Raw genomic sequence first — 22,130 nt, 5'->3', positions numbered from 1 at the left:
TCCCTCCTAACCTGTGTTATCCCTCCTTCTGCCAGCGGATCCAAGCCACCCAAGAAGCAGGCCATGGAGGGCTTAGATGATAAACTAATCCTGAAGGTGAAGGGCATGCACTTTGAGGCCTACATAGCAGGCACCTGCCTCTACAAGGTGACCAAGCCACCCCCATCTGACACTCTACTTGTTTAAGAGTTTTTCTTTGACCAAAATCCTGACCTCTTTGGCTATGTGCTGGCTACTATTGCACTTGGCAGCTACACTTCCCTGTCAACATTTGGTGAGATGTCCTAGAAGAGTTGGCTTATTGGGACCTGGAGGGAGCACTGCTGGCACCTTGTTACTGGCTCAAGTTGAGTGGCAAGGAAACCCAAACTCAGAAATTCCTGTCTTGGGAGGCCTGTCACTCTAATTCCTGTCATCAGAAGGCTTTCATCCATGTGGGCATTCTGTGGGTGAAAATGCCTACATGGATGAAAGCCTTCTGATGAACCCTATTAAGGACAAGAGACTACAGAATACTTGGAAGCCATGACCCTGGATCCTTCTTGACCAACCCTGATCTTCCCTAGGAACCAAGGTAATTCATTAACAGTGCAGCACCATGCTAGACACTCTTACTTCCAAAGGGCCTTGCCAAATTGCTATAAAAACTACACAAATGGCATGGTTCTTGGTCACTGAATCTACACATCCAAGGACAATTTGAAGGGATCTCCCCCAAAAAGGAGGCAAGACAGATGAGGGTATACTTTAGATAAGTTAGGATGGCTGAAAAATTGGAGTATTTCCGACATTCCTCTTTTCCTCTGGTATCTTTCTCTGATCTCCACACCTTTTTTTTCTGTGTGTGCTATGGTCATCTTCTTCTAAGAGACGAAGGTCTAACTGGATTACTTGTTTGCCAACTTCACTCCTATGAGGCATGGGGTGGTGGCAGGGGAAACCAACAGCAGCAGCAGAACAACAGTCTAATTTACTCTCCTGCCTCTCATCTGCTCTACCTGGAATTGCTCTGTGCCCTTTGGTTTGGAATTGAGCTCTTTGCTTGGTCCATTCATTGCCCTAATGACGTGTACTTCTTGTGTAGCCCTCTTAATCTAATCAACATTTTCTGTCTATTCCCTGTGCTGGAGGAGTTGGTGATAGGTTTGGATGCTAAATGGCAACCTTATATCAGCCTAATGCTTGGAGCCATTTGTTCTCTTTAAGTCTTCCATTTGGTTCATCTCCTGGGCTTCCTTGAAAAGTTTCTGGCCATGAGAGTCCCGGTTCATACCTTCCATTCTTCCTGGAAGGATGTGTGTGCCTTTTCCTGATTTGGATGCTGAGATCTTATTTTTTGGCTTGCTCTTCTGTGGGGAACTCTTGGGTATGTCCACCCCAGGTCAGGGTGAGCCTTAGTTTGGGGACTGTCATAACTCTCATCACTATTGGCTGTGAAGATGTCTACCCCTCTCTGCTCTGGGCCAGCTCACGGCTGCTGTCACAGACACCATGGGAATATGCACTGATGTTTTGCTGGTTCACTTCTAGCACTATTATGCTGTAGCCCTGACTCGTCAGAAACTAAGTTCCAGTAAGATCCTATAATGGTACTATTGGTCAAGAAGGTAAGAAGATGAACTTTCCCTTCCCTTCCTTCCTCTTGCTGTTTTTGTTTTTTGTTTGTTTGTTTTGTATTTTTTAGAGATAAGGATTTCTATCATTGGATTTGGCTAAGAGTCTTTCAAAAGTAGTCCAGGTCATGGCAATCTCTGCGAGTCAAGATCAGCTAACCATGATCTGAAGGTTAGACTCCTTCCCATCATCAGGGGATGATGGAAGGAAGGGGCTTAGGGGCAAGGCTAGCTAGATCTCAGATTTCCCCCTAGGCCATTCTCTTAATTATAAAGTGACCAGGAAGGATAGAGGATAGTTCTTCCTGGGTTGCTGTTATGTCCCCCTCTCAACCAGCTCTACCCTTTCATTCTTTATTTCGGTCCCCTAACAAGACCATAGGCTAGGTAGAGGACTTTTGAATGCTGGTAGCAATAGGATATCAATGTCAACACTTGTGGATATCAGTGGTGATTGGCTGTGAATATCAATAGCTATTATTTGTGGATATCTGACAGAAACTTGTTATGGGTATTGGTGACAATGGTACCAGAAGTGCCCAGGGATGGCCAGATTGTAGCATTGCTCCTTATACTGCTCCTGGGACAAGTGCTCCTTAAAGCCACGAAGAAGTCTTCAAAGATTGTATGAAAATCTATGACAAAAGATTCTATGAGAATCTATGAGAAAAAAAACAGATGCTGTTTTTTTAAAAAAGGATTTTATTTATTTATTCATGGTAGACATAGAGAGAGAAAGAGGCAGAGACACAGGCAGAGGGAGAAGCAGGCTCCATGCCGGACGCTTATGCAGGACTCAATCCCAGGAATCCAGGATCGGGCCCTGGGCCAAAGGCAGGTGCTAAACCACTGAGCCACTCAGGGATCCCCAACAGATGCTGTTTTTTTTTTTAAATAATAAATTTATTTTTTATTGGTGTTCAATTTGACAACATACAGAATAACACCCAGGGCTCATCCCATCAAGTGCCCCCCTCAGTGCCCGCGAACCAGTCACCCCCAACCCCTGCCCTCCTCCCCGTCCACCACCCCTAGCTCGTTTCAAAGAGTTAGGAATCTTCCATGTTCTGCTCCATTTCTGATATTTCCTACCCATTTATTCTCCTGTCCCCTCTATTCCCTTTCAGTATTATTTATATTCCCCAAATGAATGACACCATATAATGTTTGTCCTTTTCCGATTGACTTATTTCACTCAGCATAATACCTTCCAGTTCCATCCACGTTGAAGCAAATGGTGGGTATTTGTCATTTCTAATGGCTGAGTAATATTCCATTGTATACATAAACCACATCTTCTTTATCCATTCATCTTTCGATGGACACTGAGGCTCCTTCCACAGTTTGGCTATTGTGGATTTTGCTGCTATAAACATCGGGGTGCAGGTGTCCCAGTGTTTCATTGCATCTGTATCTTTGGGGTAAATCCCCAAAAGTGCAATTGCTGGGTCGTAGGGCAGATCTATTTTTAACTCTTTGAGGAACCTCCATACCATTTTCCAGAGTGGCTGCACCAGTTCACATTCTCACCAATCGAGCAAGAGGGTTCCCTTTCCTCCGCATTCTCTCCAACATTTGTGGTTTCCTGCCTTGTTAATTTTCCCCAATCTCACTGGTGTGAGGTGGTATCTCATTGTGGTTTTGATTTCTTTTTCCCTGATGGCAAGTGATGCGGAACATTTTCTCAGGTGCGTGTTGGCCATGTCTATATCTTCCTCTGTGAGATTTCTGTTCATGTCTTTTGCCCATTTCATTATTGCATTGTTTGTTTCTTTGGTGTTGAGTTTAAGAAGTTCTTTATAGATCTTGGAAACTAGTCCTTTATCTGATACATCATTTGCAAATATCTTCTCCCATTCTGTAGGCTGTCTTTTAGTTTTGTTGACTGTATCCTTTGCTGTGCAAAAGCTTCTTATCTTGATGAAGTCCCAATAGTTCATTTTTGCTTTTGTTTCTTTTGCCTTCGTGGATGTATCTTGCAAGAAGTTACTGTGGCCGAGTTCAAAAAGGGTGTTGCCTGTGTTCTCCTCTAGGATTTTGATGGAATCTTGTCTCACATTTAGATCTTTCATCCATTTTGAGTTTATCTTTGTGTATGGTGAAAGAGAGTGGACTAGTTCCATTCTTCTGCATGTGGGTGCCCAATTTTCCGAGCACCATTTATTGATGAGACTTTTTTCCAGCAGATTGCCTTTCCGGCTTTGTTGACTATTAGTTGACCATAAAGTTGAGGGTCCACTTCTGGATTCTCTATTCTGTTCCATTGATCTAGGTGTCTGTTTTTGTGCCAGTACCACACTGTCTTGATGACCACAGCTTTGTAGTACAACCTGAACTCTGGCATTGTGATGCCCCCAGCTATGGTTTTCTTTTTTTAAATTCCCCTGGCTATTCGGGGCCTTTTTTTTTTAAGTTTTTTTATTTATTTATGATAGTCACACACAGAGAGAGAGGCAGAGATATAGGCAGGGGGAGAAGCAGGCTCCATGCACCGGGAGCCCAATGTGGGATTCGATCCCAGGTCTCCAGGATCGCACTCTGGGCCAAAGGCAGGCGGTAAACCGCTGCGCCACCCAGGGATCCCTCGGGGTCTTTTCTGATTCCACACAAATCTAAAAACAATTTGTTCTAACTCTCTGAAGAAAGTCCATGGTATTTTGATAGGGATTCCATTAAACGTGTATATTGCCCTGGGTAACATTGACATTTTCACAATATTAATTCTGCCAATCCATGAGCATGGAATATTTTTCCATCTCTTTGTCTCTTCCTCAATTTCATTCAGAAGTGTTCTATAGTTTTTAGGGTATAGATCCTTGACCTCTTTGGTTAGGTTTATTCCTAGGTATCTTATGCTTTTGGGTGCAATTGTCAATGGGATTGACTCCTTAATTTCTCTTTCTTCAGTCTCATTGTTAGTGTATAGAAATGCAACTGATTTCTGGGCATTGATTTTGTATCCCGCCACGCTACCAAATTGTTCTATGAGTTCTAGCAATCTTGGGATGGAGGCTTTTGGTTTTTCTACGTAGAGTATCATGTCATTGGCGAAGAGGGAGAGTTTGACTTCTTCTTTGCCAATTTGAATGCCTTTAATGTCTTTTTGTTGTCTGATTGCTGAGGCTAGGACTTCCAATACTATGATGAATAGCAGTGGTGAGAGTGGATATCCCTGTCTTGTTCCTGATCTTAGGGGAAAGGCTCCCAGTGCTTCCCCATTGAGAATGATATTTGCTGTGGGCTTTTCGTAGATGGCTTTTAAGATGTCGAGGAATGTTCCCTCTATCCCTACACTCTGAAGAGTTTTGATCAGAAATGGATGCTGTATTTTGACAAATGCTTTCTCTGCATCTAATGAGAGGATCATATGGTTCTTGGTTTTTCTCTTGCTGATATGAAGAATCACATTGATTGTTTTATGAGTGTTGAACCAGCCTTGTGTCCCAGGGATAAATCCTACTTGGTCATGGTGAATAATTTTCTTAATGTGTTGCTGGATCCTATTGGCTAGTATCTTGTTGAGAATTTTTGCATCCGTGTTCATCAGGGATATTGGTCTGTAATTCTCCTTTTTGGTGGGGTCTTTGTCTGGTTTTGGAATTAAGGTGATGCTGGCCTCATAGAACGAATTTGGAAGTACTCCATCTCTTTCTATCTTTCCAAACAGCTTTAGTAGAATAGGTATGATTTCTTCTTTAAACGTTTGATAGAGGGATCCCTGGGTGGCACAGCGGTTTGGCGCCTGCCTTTGGCCCAGGGCGCGATCCTGGAGACCCGGGATCGAATCCCACATCGGGCTCCCGGTGCATGGAGCCTGCTTCTCCCTCTGCCTGTGTCTCTGCCTCTCTCTCTCTCTCTGTGACTCTCATAAATAAATAAAAATTAAAAAAAAATAAAAAATAAACGTTTGATAGAATTCCCCTGGGAAGCCATCTGGCCCTGGACTCTTGTGTCTTGGGAGGTTTTTGATGACTGCTTCAATTTCCTCCCTGGTTATTGGCCTGTTCAGGTTTTCTATTTCTTCTTGTTCCAGTTTTGGTAGTTTGTGACTCTCCAGGAATGCGTCCATTTCTTCTGGATTGCCTAATTGTTTGGTGTACAGCTGTTCATAATATGTTTTTAAAATCGTTTGTATTTCCTTGGTGTTGGTAGTGATCTCTCCTTTCTCATTCATGATTTTATTAATTGAGTCTCCTCTCTCTTTAATATGGTTGGCTAATGGTTGATCTATCTTATTAATTCTTTCAAAGAACCAACTCCTGGTTCTGTTGATCTGTTCCACATTTCTTCTGGTCTCGATTTTGTTGAGTTCTGTTCGAATTTTAATTAACTCTCTTCTTCTGCTGGGCGTGGGGTACATCTGCTGTTTTTTCTCTAGCTCCTTTATGTGTAAGGTTAGCTTTTGTATTTGAGTTCTTTCCAGTTTTTGAATGGATGCTTGTATTGCAATGTATTTCCCCCTTAGGACTGTTTTTGCTGCATCCCAAAGATTTTGAACAGTTGTATCTTCATTCTCATTAGTTTCCATGAATCTTTTTAATTCTTCCATAATTTCCTGGTTGACCCTTTCATCTTTTAGCAGGATGGTCCTTAACCTCCACGTGTTTGAGGTCCTTACAAACTTCTTGTTGTGATTTAGTTCTAATTTCAAGGCATTATGATCTGAGAATATGCAGGGGACGATCCCAATCTTTTGGTATCAGTTCAGACCCGATTTGTGACCCAGTATGTGGTCTATTTTGGAGAAAGTTCCATGTGCACTTGAGAAGAATGTGTATTCAGTTGAGTTTGGATGTAAAGTTCTGTAGATATCTGTGAAATCCATCTGGTCCAGTGTATCATTTAAAGCTCTCGTTTCTTTGGAGATGTGCTTAGAAGAGCTATCCAGGGTAGAAAGAGTTAGATTGAAGTCACCAAGTATAAGTGTATTATTATCTAAGTATTTCTTCGCTTTGGTTATTAATTGGTTTAAATATTTGGCAGCTCCCACATTCGGGGCATATATATTGGGGTATGTTAAGTCCTCTTGTTGGATAGATCCTTTAAGTATGAGATAGTGTCCCTCTTCATCTCTCACTACAGTCTTCGGTGCAAATTTTAGTTTATCTGATATAAGGATAGCTACCCCTGCTTTCTTTTGAGGACCATTTGAATGGTAAATGGTTCTCCAACCTTTTATTTTCAGGTTGTAGGTGTCCTTCTGTCTAAAATGAGTCTCTTGTAGTCAGCAACTAGATGGGTCCTGCTTTTTTATCCAGTCTGAAGCCCTGAGCCTTTTGATGGTGTCATTAAGCCCATTCACGTTCAGAGTTACTATAGAAAGATATGAGTTTAGTGTCATCATGATATCTATTCAGTCCTTGTTTTTGTGGATTGTTCCACTGGACTACTTCTTTTTTTAAAATTTATTTTTTATTGGTGTTCAATTTACTAACATACAGAATAGCCCCCAGTGCCCGTCACCCATTCACTCCCACCACCCCCTGCCCTTCTCCCCTTCCACAACCCCTAGTTCATTTCCCAGAGTTAGCAGTCTTAAATGGGATTTTAAGAGTCCCCTTAAAATTTCTTGGAGAGCTGGTTTGGAGGTCACATATTCTTTCAGCTCCTGCCTGTTTTGGAAGCTCTTTCTCTCTCCTTCCATTCTGAATGAGAGCCTTGCTGGATAAAGTTTTCTTGGTTGCATGTTCTTCTCATTTTGGACCCTGAATATATCCTGCCAGCCCTTTCTGGCCTGCCAGGTCTCTGTGGAGAGGTCTGCTGTTACCCTAATACTCCTCTCCATAAAATTCAGGGATTTCTTGTCTCTTGCTGCTTTAAGGATCTTCTCTTTATCTTTGGAATTTGCAAGCTTAACTATTAAATGTCCGGGTGTTGAACGGTTTTTATTTATTTTAGGGGGGAATCTGTCTATTTTCCTGGATCTGAATGCCTGTTTCCCTTCCCAGATTAGGAAAGTTTTCAGGGGATCCCTGGGTGGCGCAGCGGTTTGGCGCCTGCCTTTGGCCCAGGGCGCGATCCTGGAGACCTGGGATTGAATCCCACATCGGGCTCCCGGTGCTTGGAGCCTGCTTCTCCCTCTGCCTGTGTCTCTGCCTCTCTCTCTCTCTCCGTGTGACTATCATGAATAAATAAATTTAAAAAAAAGAAAAAAAAATTTAAAAAAAAAAGGAAAGTTTTCAGCTATGATTTGTTTAAATACATATTCTGGCCTTCTGGCCCTTTCGGTGCCCACGGGAACCCCAATTAAACATAGGTTTTTCTTCCTCAGGCTGTCATTTATTTCCCTTAGTCTAGCCTTATGGTCTTTTAATTGTTTGTCTTTTTTCCTCAGTTTCTCTGTTTGCCATCAACTTGTCTTCTATGTCACTCACTCTTTCTTCCACCTCGTTAACCCTCGTCATTAGGACTTCTAGTTTGGATTGCATCTCATCCAATTGATTTTTAATTTCTGCCAGATTAGATCTAAATTCTGCAGTAATGTCTCTTGAGTCCTTTCTGCTCTTTTGTAGAGCCACCAGTAGCTTTATAATAGTGCTTCTGAATTGGCTTTTGGACATTGAATTGTAATCAAGATTTTGTAACTCTTTGGGAGAGAGGACTGTTTCTGATTCTTTCTTTTGAGGTGAGTTTTTCCTTCTAGTCATTTTGCTCATTGCAGAGTGGCCAAAAACAAGTTGTATTGGGAAAAGGAGAAAAAGAGAGAATAGAAAGAAGGAAAGTAAAAGAGAAAAAGAAGAAAAAAAGAAAAAAGGAAGAAAAAAGAGAAAAAAAGCAAAAAGAAGAAAAAAGAAAAAAAGGGGGGGAAGCAAACAGAAATCAAAAAGCAAAAACAAAACAAAACAAAACACAAAAACAAGAGGGAGTATCCTCTGATTCTGTATACTGTAAGTCCCTTGACTTCCCCTGGAACTTTCCAGTGCTGCTTGGTCAATAATTTGTTTTTCGCCTGTCTGTCTAGCTGGTCTTCTGGGCGAGGGGCCTGTTTTACTGATTTTCAGGTGCTAGTACTTGGGGGAGCTGCTCAGCCCCATGCCTGGTGCAGGGTCAGTGAAAGATATTTAAGCTTATCGGGTGAGGCCATGGTGAGGCCACTGTGAGGCTCAGTGGGGGTTTATCCTGTGCGGCCCCAGGATGAACAACCACAGTGGCAGTAGCCAACTCTGGAGCCCTGGATTCAGCTCCTGCAGTAACTACAGAGTTCTTAATCTGCAGGGGCTTGGATGCTCAGGTGGCGGGGCCACTGCTCTGCTCAGCTTGGGGCAGGCGCGTCCTTGCTGTCCTGTACCCTCCTGGCCTCTGCCTGTCCTGGGGGTAGGCCCGATCCTGGGCTGTGTCCCCAGCGCCCTGTGCTCCCGGGCCTGCACTATTGGATTCTCGCTCCCAGCTGCGCAGCCCCCTCTGTGTAGAACCACCACCTGAGCCCCATCGAGTTGTTCCCAAGTCTAGCTGTGAGCGTGCTGCAGCCCTTTAGCGAGCTCGGCCACAGGGTATGGCACGCTCCCCGGTGCACAGGTGCTCTGTTAGTGTCCCAGGGAGCCTGAGGGCATCCCCGCCCTTCCTTGGGTCCTGCTGTAACTCCTTGCGAGCGCCTTTCCGCCCAGGAAGATTGGTGATGCTCCTGCTTCTCCAGGATGGAGCTCTCCTGTCCTGGGGACACTTGCCCCGGCCTTAGCCTGGCTCCTCGCTGGGCCCCTCCTCCTTGGATGCCTTTTGTTTCTTTATTTCTTTTTTCCCCTGTCTTCCTACCTTGATAGAAGCGTGAACTCTTCTCACTGTAGCATTCCAGCTGTTCTCTCTTTAAATCTCAGGTGAATTCGTAGATTTTCAGGATGGTTTGAAGGTTATCTAGGTAATTTGGTGCAGACAGGTGACTTGGGGACCCTCCTCTTACGCCATCTTGCCCCTCCCTCCCAGATGCTGTTTTGATGCCAGTTATGCACCCATAGAAGCACTCTAACTCCAGGACTTCCTCCTTATTCCATTTTTTCCTTCCTCACTTCTTCCTTTTACTTCCCATCTCTGTGTTTTTTCTATAATATTTTAGATATAGTATTAAAGTTCATCACAATGTATTACTCAATATTAGCCACACCTTTCAGCTACAGTAACAACATATAGTCACTAGTAGACGTGAAATGTTATCATCACACGTTGCATAGACAGGAATGAGGGAACTGTATTTGTTGGCAAGAATAAGCAAGTGACTTCCTCTTCCAGTACTTTTAAGACATATTTTTAGATGTTACTTATTTATAATTACTATTTTTCCAACATTTTTTAGTGAACACAATGGGTCTACCTCTGATCCTCACTGTTATTGAATATTTCCTCTTTCCCTCTTCCTTTTTCTCCTCTTCTTCCTCCTCTTTCTTCTATTACCTGCATGCTCTTCCCTCCTGGCTTTTTCTGTGGTGCCTACCACCATGCCCACTACCTCTCTTGGAACTGGCTTATAAGAGGGAGAAAAGGGACTTCTTCAAGGTCTGACTTCAAATCAAGCCACTGAGGTGTTTGGGGAATTGCTCTGAACACTGAGGCTGAGCTGAGAGGTTGAACTGAACTCTCACTGTTGCTGAAGCTGTGAACATAATTCTGTTTACAAAACTTTAAGAAAAATTCCTTTGAAGTCTCCATTGCAGGGTCTGTGTTTTTTTTTTTTCTGGGAGAGACTTCTGTGCATCAGCAGGCATGGGGGTGATATATTAAACTAATATTTTTTTGAGGGGGAGCAGAGGCAGCTGCCTTTATTAGGCGCCACAGGCCGGCGCCTTTAGTCAAAGGCCAGGCACTTGATCTTCATGTCACCATCAGCTGCCAGGTAGCTGATGGCCTCCAGGTTGAGGCGGTTGGGGAACTTGAAGGTGTATCCATCTGGCAGCTTGATGGTCAAGTCGGCCTGGTCGAAGGAGATGCACACCTCTGTGACAGTCCCGGGCTGGAAGGGGAAGGCGGACTCTCGATGCTCCTCGCCTCTGGCCCCGCCATCCTTGCTGTTACACACAATGGTGTTGACGTCGCTGTGGGCTTCAAAGCGAGGGTTGAAGTGCAGGCACAGGTTGTCCCCGTCTTTGCCCAGGTTCAGCACGAAGCTCTTGGCTTCGGGGACCACCTCGCATTGCACTCTGAGGCACTGCCCAGGTTTGAGACTCAGATTGCTGGCGACCAGACCACAAGCCATGATTGAGGACTGGAGGATGTTCCCGCGGGCTGGAGCACCAGCTGTCTCAAGACTCTTTGCGAGAGGGTTTTTTTTTTTTCCAATATTTAGGGCTTTCCCTTGGGTATATGTCTATGTCACTAGGTTTTTCTTGGAAGATACAGCAAGATCTAAAAATAGGGGCTGAAAGTGTTCTTTCTCTCTGAAGTCTGCAGACTGACTAAAGCCAAACAATAGGCTGACCAAACTCAAGTGACTAAGGCCAAGCTTGGTGTTAAAGGTATACTGCTGTTGGCCCCAATATGAATTCTAGAACCTACCACTACCTCTAAGTGTCCTAACCCCCAAATTACAGACTACTTACAGTGCTACAAAAAGAGACTTACCCCGCAGACGACCTGCTCTTTGAATGGCCTGATTTACTGCTTTTAGGTTTCCCAAGAGTTCTGTGTGGTTGTTACAGCGAATTTTGTATCCATGTAACAAGTCTCTGTTAAGGTCATACAGTTCCATGTAGCGGTTCTTCATGGTTTTCCTGTGTAAATCGACAGAAGTGTTTTAATATCACTGTAACTCAATATGGCAGTAGCTTAGATGAAAAAACCTGCAAATTTCTCACACACATAAAAACACCAAATTTAAAACACACACACACACACACACACACACACGGTGAAATGCATATGAAGTTGGGAGTTGGGTCACAGGAATAGTAACTGCTAATACATTAATTAGTCATAGCGGTGAGCCGGCACCAGCGCCTGAGCTGCCACAGCAAGTGTCCGTTTCCTGAGGCTATTGTAACAAATCACCACAAAGTCTGTAGCTTTAAAAAAATCACCCGTTTATCAACCTCACGTGGTGAAGTTGGGAGTCCCAAAACCCAGGCGTGGACAGAGCTGGTCACCCCTCGTCCCCCCGGGCCCCAGGGAGACCCCCTCCTGCCCCCCATCTTCCAGAGGTGCCCCCTCCCGGCCCGCAGCCACTCCTCCGTCCTCACCACCAGCAGCACAGGGTCTGCCTGTCTCTGGGGCTCCCCCCTGGCCTCCGTCTTGGAGGCCTGGACCAGGTCCCCTCTGCCGCAGGAGGCGACACATCCCAGGTCCTGGGACGAGGACGGGGACATCTTGGGGGGACTGGATCACACCACTGATGACAAAGTGCAGACAGAAACTCTCTAACATCTTTGCAACTTTCCGTAAATCTAAAAATTTTTCCAAAATAAGATTTTACTTAAGAAAAAAAAAAAGGTGTTGTGTGGGCAAAGAATTTGATAAGTTAAGAAAGAATTTGCTATTTTTATTTTATCTGCTCCTCAAAATAAACTATTATCACTCACAAACACCTTGATTAATACAGAACTTTTTGTTTGTGTGGGAATAGAGTGGGGAGGGGAAGGAGAAAAGTCCAAGAGTTGTAGTTGAATGGGAGGTTGACTCTCCTGTTTAGGGCACAGAGTGGAAACCGTGGATACCCCTCAGAGGAGGCAGGTTTTAGGGAGAGAGGTTTCCACTTAAGAAGCACTGAAAGAAGATCAAGATTAGGGCAAAACATCAAAGAAAATCTCCACCTTCCCATGCCTAAAACATGCTGGGACAATTTGGTGCTTTCAGAGACTACTATTCTAGTTCACTGCTTTTAAGTTAAAAATGACAAAAATAAGTTGTGAATGACAACTTATTTTTGTCATTTTTAATTGGGAATTTTAGAAGTAGTAACAGAACTGGGAGTTCTGTCTCTTCAGAGGAATACTGTATTAATCTGTGTTAACTCCCCAGTATCAGAAATAGATTATTAGAATTTCCAACCTAAAGTCAACCCCATTGCAAGCAGCAGTATCAGTGACAGTAGAATGAAGGGATGGGGTTAGGGCTAGGATTTTTTTACATGTTTTAATTTAAATTCAATTTGCTAACATATAGTATAATACCCAGTACTCATCCCATCAAGTGCTCTCCTCAGTGCCCATCATCCAGTTACCCCATCCCTCTGCCCACCTCCCCTTCTGCAACCCTTTATTTCCCAGAGTTAGGAGTCTCTCATGGTTTGTCTCCCTCTCTAATTTTTCCCACTCAGTTCCCCTCCTTTCCCTTATAATCCCTTTCACTATTTCTTATATTCCAAGTATGAGTGAAACCATATGATGATGGAATATTAGTCAGCCATCAGAAGATACGAATACCCTCCATTTGCTTCAAAGTGTACGGAACTGGAGGGTATTATGCTGAGTGAAATGTAAATCAGTGAAGGATAATCATCATATGGGGCTAGGATGCTATGGAGAGCCTTAGAAGTTTGAATGACTAAGGTAGGATCTTAGAGTTGAAAGGACCTTGGGGATGGCTGGGCACTATTTGAGTAGGTGAAGAATGTCACAGAACATTATAAAAGAACCTTGCGTCATATTAGGGCTAGGAGAAGCCTGGGAACTCATCAAGTCCAAACCCCTTCCATTTCAGCTGGGAAAATAAGCCTGGAGAGAGGCTGGGACTTGACCTGAGTTATATAGCGAGTCAGGAGCAGAAGTAGAGTTGCAACCACATCTATAACACAAGAAACAGTTTCTTCCTTTGTATTCTTCCTTGTCTCTGGATTGGATGGTCAGACTTTATAATTGAAAAGGAGAGAAGGGGGAGGGGAGAATAGGGTTTCATGATCTGCCTAGTATTCTATAATAAAACATTATAGAATGACAGAGATGAAAGGTTTAGTATATCCTTATTTTTGTAGTAGAATCCTATATCTGAATATTTCCTCAGCCTCCAGCACATAATGTCCTGTAAGAATGAGTCCATGGATTGTTTCAAATTTAGTGATACTCCAAGACTAAGCCTACAAATCCTCTAGACGTTTAGAGTCTTCTCTGAATACTGAGCATTCCTCAACATTATTCTCCTTTTCATGATTTAGGTACTTACTTCACACTAAGGTCCTATTGGGGCTTCTGCCCAAGCATAAATTGCTTCTACTCTGAGAAGGACAAGGGGTAGAGAGGGACACTGGAAAACACTTTAATTTGAGGAGCTCTTGCCAAACGTTAAGAACAGTTCTTTTCCTTAAATGTGAAAATTCTCAGCCATGGAACTAACTCATTCTTGCATCCTCCTTCATAACACAATCACCCTCCACCCTCAAACATTCATCCACATCTCCCCAAATTTACCAACTTTACCTATGACAGATATGCCACTGACTAGGCTCTCTGTGCTGTCCTGGAAAGCCTTTTGTTATTGGTGGCTGGTAGGGAAGATGTACTCTTCCAGCACATACTTGTCTCTCTATCCTTCTTAAGAAGGGCCCAAGAGGTTTGTAGGCCAACTCTAGCCTATGTGTCTGGCCCTATCTGGTAAAGCATCCAGTTGTCTTGTTGTTCCACTCCTGCCTCAGCTCTCCAGCAGTTCCATCAGCAGGTTAAATATAGCTGGTCCTGCACTTTCAGGTCAGATCTATAGAGGGCAACCACTACTAATTTATGATAAATTATTCTGGGTGTGTCCTCCCACTCCCTTCACTTATTTTCAGTAGTTGTAAAATTTTAGAAAGACAGGCTATTAGAATAGGGGGAGTGTGTTTAAATAACTTATGTTTGAACTCCCTCATGATACATATTGGGAAGTTGAAGCCCAAAGAAAAGATAAGATCAGTCTAAACTGAGACAATGATTCACTCTGTGACAATTAGAGCAAGAACTCAGAATTCCTGAATCTCAAAACTCTGGAAACACAGTGATAAGTATCTAATCCAAATACATCATTTTATAGTTGCCAAAACAGGCCCCAAAAAGAACCTGTGTAAGGTCATGCAGTTATTGTGACAAAGCTAGGATATCCAGATATTCTAAATCCTAGTCCAGGAATCTTGAAAACTAATTTTATTCATGTAGATAATTTTGTATATTACAAGCAATAAGGGCTCAGAGAGGGAATGCAATTTGTCTGAAGTCACAGAGTAAATTAGTTACAGTCAAAACCAGAGCCCAGGGCAGCCTGGGTGGCTCAGCGGTTTAGTGCCACCTTCAGTCCAGGGCCTGATCCTGGAGACCCGGGATCAAGTCCCATGTCAGGCTCCCCTGCATGGGGCCTGCTTCTCCCTCTGTCTCTGTCGTCTCTGTCTCTGTCTCTGTCTCTCTCTCTCTTTCTCTGTGTGTCTCATGAATAAATAAATAAAACCTTAAAAAAAATAACAGAGCCCAAAGTTGGCTGTAAAACCAAGACTGAGCAGAAATTGGAGATTTTGACTTCTAGTCCCTCAGAAACCCCAATGGCTTGGGGACATGGCATTTCAAAATTAAATAGCATAGTAGGAGGGGCACCTGGGTAGCTCAGTGGTTGAGCAACTGCCTTTGGCTCAGGTCATGATCCTGGAGTCCTGAGATTGAGTCTTGCATTGGGTTCTCTGCAGGGGGCCTGCTTTTCCCTCTGTCTATGTCTCTCTCTGTCTCTGTATCTCTCATGAGTAAATAAAATATTTTAAAAAATAAATAAATAGTAGAGTAGGAGAAGGACAAGCTAAAATGGCAGAATAGTTGGTGGCTCTTGCTTGCCTTATTCTTTGAATACAGCTAAATAATTGTCAAATCATTCTGAATACCCAGGAAATAAATCTGAGGAATGAGAGAACAAACTGAACAACTAGAGGGAGAAAAGATGTCACATGATGGAAAGTAGGAGATGTGGAGAGGTGATTTGAAGGAGAAAAGAATCATGGGTCCTGTGGAGGGGAGGGAGCCATGATCATGGAGAAAGGAGAGAGAGAAAGAGATAAAGCAGCATATAGGGAATTGCATAAGAAAAACATTCCCCAAACCATCGAATGGGAAAATGAGGGGGGCTGCATATTGCAAGTTTTACAAGAAGTGGAGCCAATGGGGATCCTTAAGTGGCTCAGCAGTTGAGAATCTGCCTTCCGCCCAAGGCATGATCCTGGAGTCCCGGGATCAAGTCCCACATCAGGCTTCCTGCTTGGAGCCTGCTTCTCCCTCTGCCTGTGTCTCTGCCTCTCTCTTTCTCTGTATTTCTCATGAATAAATAAATAAAATCTTTTAAAAAATAAGTGGAGCTGAAAGTCTAAAGTTTTAGAAATCCATGCCATCACCATGGTTGAGCCTGGTGGGCATAGTGGTGCTCCTGTGGATAAGGAGGACAAAGGCCCAGAAGCAGAGAGTATGATCTGAAGATCCCCTGTATCACACTGGAAGAAACAGTTCCCCTTCTTGAAGTGCATTTGGGAGAAGTGGCACTACCTCTCAGAGGACAAAAGAGCTGGTGGGTTACCATCGAGTTGCCTTGTTCATTAACATAACAGCAGAGTTATGTGCTGAGGGCAGCTAACCTGGATGTCAGCATTGTGATACACTTTACCATTAAATCAAGCCCAAGCCCTTGAACAGTTGTGTGACTACTTTTCTGGTTAAACCTGGCACCAGCCACACCATGATGAGACCTTCTCCCAGAGGATCAGTGTAGGTTCATGCTGTGCTGTGTCCCTAAAATTTGGAGTCTTGAAACCCATGTGCATGCCTAAAATAAAACACCAGGTAGGCAGATGGCTTGGACACAGACACGGTGAAGGGGGGGATTAGATCGAGGCCTGGGACACAAGAGGGGAGATTGTTCATTCCTCTGTGAAGGAGGGTTTCCTGAATAGCAGTGGGTATGAACTCCTTCTCCAGGAAAGAAAGTGGGCTGACACCATTTTTCACTGTCCTTTCAGTACAGATGGATTTCAGTGAGTGACATAATACACAGTGGAGGCTTGAGCCTCTTACACCAAGCCCCACCACCCTGCACTCTGCAGATGCCTTTTTTATTAGGGCAAGTGTGATTGAGAGCCAGAGCAGCAGTGGAGCCCGTCCCCACAACACTAGAACAACTTCACCCCCACCCCACATCCATTCCCTCCCACGCAGACCAGGTCCACTGTTCATACAGTTCTGTGAAGCTTCAGCTTTAGTGGAAATAGGACCAGGCATAGACTTTCCTAACACACAAAAGATAGAGTCCTAGACAAAAATGTCAAGTTGGAGGATTGCATCCAAAATAAAGAGATGAGTGGGAAAAATCAGAGAGGGTGACAAAACATGAGACTCCTAACTCTGGGAAATGAACAAGTGGTAGTGGAAGGGGAGGCAAAAGGATAGGGTGACTGAGCTACAGGAGCTAAAGGGGGCACTTGACAGGATGAGCACTAGGTGCTATATTATATGTTGGCAAATCGAACTTCAATAAAAAATATACAAAAAAAATCAAGCAGAGGTCATAGCCAGGGCCTAAGTCAAAATAGTACATCTGAACCAGAATTTAAGACAAGAATTTAAATCAAGAATCATAAAGATACTAGCTGGGCTTGAGAAGCATGTAAGAAACTGGAGAGACTGTTATTGCAGAGAAAAAAGACCTAAAATCTAGTCAGAACAAAATAAAAAATACTATAAACAATGCAAAACTGACTGGAGATAATCACTACAAGGATGGAAGAAGGAGATGAATCAATAATTGATATAGAAAATAAAATTGTGTAAAATAATGAAGCTGAAAAGGAGAGGGAAAGAAAAATATTTGATCAAGAATATAGACTTAGGGAACTCAGTGACTCTACAGAAAGTGATAACTTTTGTATCATTGGAGTCCCAGAAGAAGAAGATAGAGGAAAAGGGGCTGAGGAAATTATAGCTGAATACCTCCCTAATCTGGGGAAAGAAAGAGGTATCCACATCCAAGAGGAACAAAGAACTCCCACTAAAATCAACAAAAGCCAGCCAACACCAAGATATATCATAGTAAAATTTACAAAATACACAAATAAGGAAAGAATCCTGAAAGTAGAAAGGGAAAAAAATCCCTAAACTAGAAAGGAAGACAAATCCCTAACCTAGAAGGGAAAACAAACAAGGTTAGCAGCAGATCTCTCCACAGAAGCCTGGCAGGCCAGAAGACAGTGGCATGATATATTTAACATGATGAATGGGGAAAATATGCAGCCAAAAACAGCAAGGCTGTCATTCAGAAGAGAAGAGATGAAGAGTTTTGCAGACAAACAAAAACAAAGGGAGTTCGTGACCACTAAACCAGCCCTGCAAGAAATATTAAAGAGGACTCTTTAGTGGGAGTCTTTGAGTGGGAAGGACGAAAATAAACAAAGACTAGAAAGGAATAGAAAAAAATTTCCAGAAATAATGACTTTACGGGTAATACAATGGCACTAAGTTCGTATCTATCAGTAATCACTTTGAATATAAATGGACTAAATGCTCCAGTAAGAAGACATAGGGTATCAGAATGGATTAAAGAACAACAACAATATGACCTATCTATGTGATGCCTACAACAGACTCATTATAGACCTAAAGACACCTGCAGATTGGAAGAAAGGGAATAGAGAACCATCAATCATGCTAATGGACATCTAAGAAAAGCCTGAGTAGCCATACTTATATCAGACAAACCATTTTAAATCAATGACTCTAATAAGAGATGAAGAAGGGCACTATGTCATAATTAAACAGTCTATCAATAAAGAAGATCTAACAATTGTAAATATTTATGCACCTAACTTGGGAGCACCCAAATATATAAATCAATTAATAATGAACATAAAGAAACTCATTGATAACAAAAGGGGACTTTAACTTCTCACTTACAGCAATGGACAGATCTTCTAACCAGAAAATCAACAAACATGCCTTTGAATGACACATTGGACCTGATGGACTTAACAGATATATTCAGAGCATTTCATCCTAAAGCAGCAGAAAACACATTATTTTTGAGTACACATAGAACATTCTTGAGAATAGATCTTATACTGGGTCACAAATCAGGTTCCAACAATACAAAATGTTTGATAACAAACCAAGCATATTTTCCAACCACAACACTATGAACTTGAGATAAATCACAAGAAAAAATTGGAAAGACCTCAAATCTATGGAGGTTAAAAAATATCCTACTAAAGAATGAATGGGTTAACAAGGATATTAATGGAGAAATTTAAAAAATACATGGAAGCAAATAAAAATGAAAACACAACATTCCAGACCTTTGGGATGCATCAAAGGCAATCATAAGAGGGAATTATATAGCAATATAGGTCTACCTCAAGAAGCAAGAAAAATCTCAATTACAAACCTAACCTTACACCTACCTTAAAGGAGCTAGAAAAGGTACAGCAAATGAAGACTAAAGCCAACAGAAAAAAGGGTAATATTACAAATTAGAACAGAAATAAGTGACACAGAAACAAACAAAAAACTCAGTAGGACATATAATTGAAACTATGAGCTATTTTTAAAAAAGAATTAATAAAATTGATAAACCTCTACCCAGACATATCAAAATGAAGAGAGAAAGGACTCAAATAAATAAAATCACGAATGAAAGAAGAGTGACCACAACCAACACCACAGACATACAAATAATTATGAGAATATTATGAAAAATTAAATGCCAACAAATTGGGCTCTCTAGAAGAAATGAATAAATTCATAGAAATATATAAACTATAGGATATTTGAACAGATACATAACCAGCAAAGAAATGGAACCAGTAATCAAAAACCTCCCAACAAAAAAAATTCAGGGCCAGATGGCTTCCCAGGAAGAATTATATCAAATATTTCAAGAAAAGTTTATACCTACTTTTCTCTGTTTTTAAAAAATAGAAATGGGATGAAAATCAACAAACTCATTTTATAAGGCCAGCATTACCTTGATTCCAAAACCAGGCAAAGTCCTCAAAAGGGGAATTTAAGGCCAATATCCCTGATGAACATAGCTGCAAAAATTCTCAATAAAATATTAGTAAATCAAATGCAAAAGTACATTAAAAGAATTATTCACCACAATCAAGTGGGATTTACTTTTGGGCTGCAGAGGTGGTTCAGTATTCACAAATCAGTCAATGTGATAAATCACAGTAATAAAAGATAGGATAAGAAACATATGACCCATTTAAAAGGTGCAGAAAAAGCATTTGAAAAAATACCATCCATTCTTGATAAAAACCCTCAAAAAAGTAAGGATATATGGAACATACTTCAACATCATGAAAGCCATATATAAAAGACCCACAGGTAATATCATCCTCAATGGGGAAAAACTAAGAGCTTTTCCTCTATGAACAGGAAAAAGACAGGGATATTCACTCTCACCATCATTATTTAACATAGTACTGGAAGTTTAGCCTCAGCAATCAGAAATCAAAAAGAAATAAAAGGCATCTAAATCAGCAAGGAAGAAGGGAAACTTTTACTATTCAGAGATGATATGATATTCTATGTAGAAAACCTGAAAGATTCCACCAAAAAGTGGTAGAACTGATAAGTAAATTCAGCAAAGTCACAGGATAACAGTAATTAACTTACAGAAATGAGTTGCATTTCTATACACCAATAATGAAGCAGAACAAAGATAAATCAAGCAGGATATCCCATTTACAATTGCATCAAAAGCCACTAGATACATAGGAATAAACCTAACCAAAGAGGTAAAACATCTGTATTCTTAAAACTACAGAATACTTATGTCTATGTTATCCAGGGCAATTTACGCGTTCAAAGTAATTCCTATCAAAATACCATGGACTTTCTTCAGAGAGTTGAAACAAATAATCTTAGGATTTGTATGGAATCAGAAAAGACCCTGAATAGCCAGAGGAATATTGAAAAAGAAAACCAGAGCTTGGGGCATCACAATGCCCGATTTCAAGGTGTATTACAAAGCTGTGATCATCAAGACAGTATGGTACTGCCACAAAAAAAAGACACATAGATCAATGGAACAGAATAGAAAACTCAGAAATGAACCCTCAACTCTATGGTCATCTAATATTTGACAAAGCAGAAAAGAGTATCCACTGGAAAAAAGCCTCTTCAATAAATATATTGGGAAAATTGGACAGCCACATGCACAAGAATGAAACTAGACCATTCTCTTACACCATACACAAAGATAAACTCAAAATGGATGAAAGATCTAAATGTGAGACAGAGATGGCGGAAGAGTAGGGTCCCCAAGTCACCTGTCCCCACCAACTTACCTAGATAACTTTCAAATCATCCTGAACACCTACAAATTTGGCCTGGGATTTAAAGAGAGAACAGCTGGAATGCTACAGAGAGAAGAATTTGCGCTTCTAACAAAGTAGGAAGACAAATAAATAAGTCAGTAAGTAAATAAATAAGAATCAAGTCGGGGAGGGGCAACCTGTGAGGAGCCGGGATAAGTGGGGTGGCGAAAGCCTCCAGGACATGAAAGCCCAGTCGTGGAGAAGCAGGAACTTTAAAAATAGGCACCAGATTCTTTCCAGATGGAAAGGCAGTCGCAGGGAACATGGGCAGGATCCCAGGAGGGGCAGTGGAAGTCACTAGGTTAGGTTCCCGGAGTCACTAACAAAGGAAGTGGCCCTGGGAGAGAGCATGCCACAGACTGCAGGCCAAGCTCAGGGAAAGGGCTGGAGCAAATGCCCGGTGGGGCCTCGGGAGCAGCTCAGGCAGGGAGGGAGATGCGAAGCCCCAGGAATGTGAATCCAGTGGCACAGGCCCCAGATCCCAGGAATCCGGGGAACACATCCCAGAATCCTGCACCCTGCCCCTGGGACAGAAAGAGGTCAGGAGGGCCCAGGACAGCGAGGACGCTCCTGCCGCCAGGCGCCCCCGAGCTATGTAGATCAGTGCCTCCTGCCCCAGAGCATCCAGGCCAGTGCAGACTGGGAGCTGCGGTAGTTACTGCGGGAGCTGACTCTAGGGCTGGAGAGCTGGCCACCACCAGTGAGGTTGTTCCTCTTGGTGTCACCCTGTGCCTGGGATGGAGCGGGGCCCCAGAGGACAGAGGCCTCACGGGGTAAACAGCTCACACTGAGCCGTGCACCTGACAGGGGGCAAGACAGATCCCACAGATGCACAAACCTGAGAATCAGCACAGCAGGCCCCTCCCCCAGAAGACTAGCTTGGAGGGACAGGGGAAGACCTAGTTCTTGACCGAGCAGCGCTGGAAGTCAAGGGATTTACAATATATAGAACCAGAGGATATCCTGCCTTGTCTTCTTCTTCTTCTTCTTCTTCTTCTTCTTCTTCTTCTTCTTCTTCTTCTTCGTTGTTGATTGTCTGTTTTTTTTCTATCTCTCTCTTGTTTTCTTCTTTTTTCCAGTACAACTCGTTTTTAGCCATTCTGCACTGAGCAAATTGACTAGGAAGAAGAACTCAACACAAAAGAAAGGCACAGAAACACTACTCCCACAGAGTTACAGAATTTGGATTACAATTCGATGTCAGAAAGCTAATTCAGAAGCCCAATAATAAAGCTACTGGTGGCTCTAGAAAAAAAGCATAAAGGAATCAAGAGACTTTGTGACTGCAGAAT

The 22,130-nt window shown here is 42.5% G+C and overlaps 1 pseudogene; it reads right to left on the bottom strand.

Moving 5' to 3' along the window:
• Nucleotides 1-10,329: 10,329 nt before the first annotated feature.
• Nucleotides 10,330-10,856, bottom strand: LOC140628222 (galectin-1 pseudogene; annotated as a pseudogene).
• Nucleotides 10,857-22,130: the final 11,274 nt, after the last annotated feature.

The sequence above is a fragment of the Canis lupus genome, chromosome X, assembly GCF_048164855.1.
Source record: "Canis lupus baileyi chromosome X, mCanLup2.hap1, whole genome shotgun sequence".
In the NCBI taxonomy this organism is placed as follows: domain Eukaryota; kingdom Metazoa; phylum Chordata; class Mammalia; order Carnivora; family Canidae; genus Canis; species Canis lupus.
This window is presented reverse-complemented; position numbering and strand designations above follow the sequence as displayed.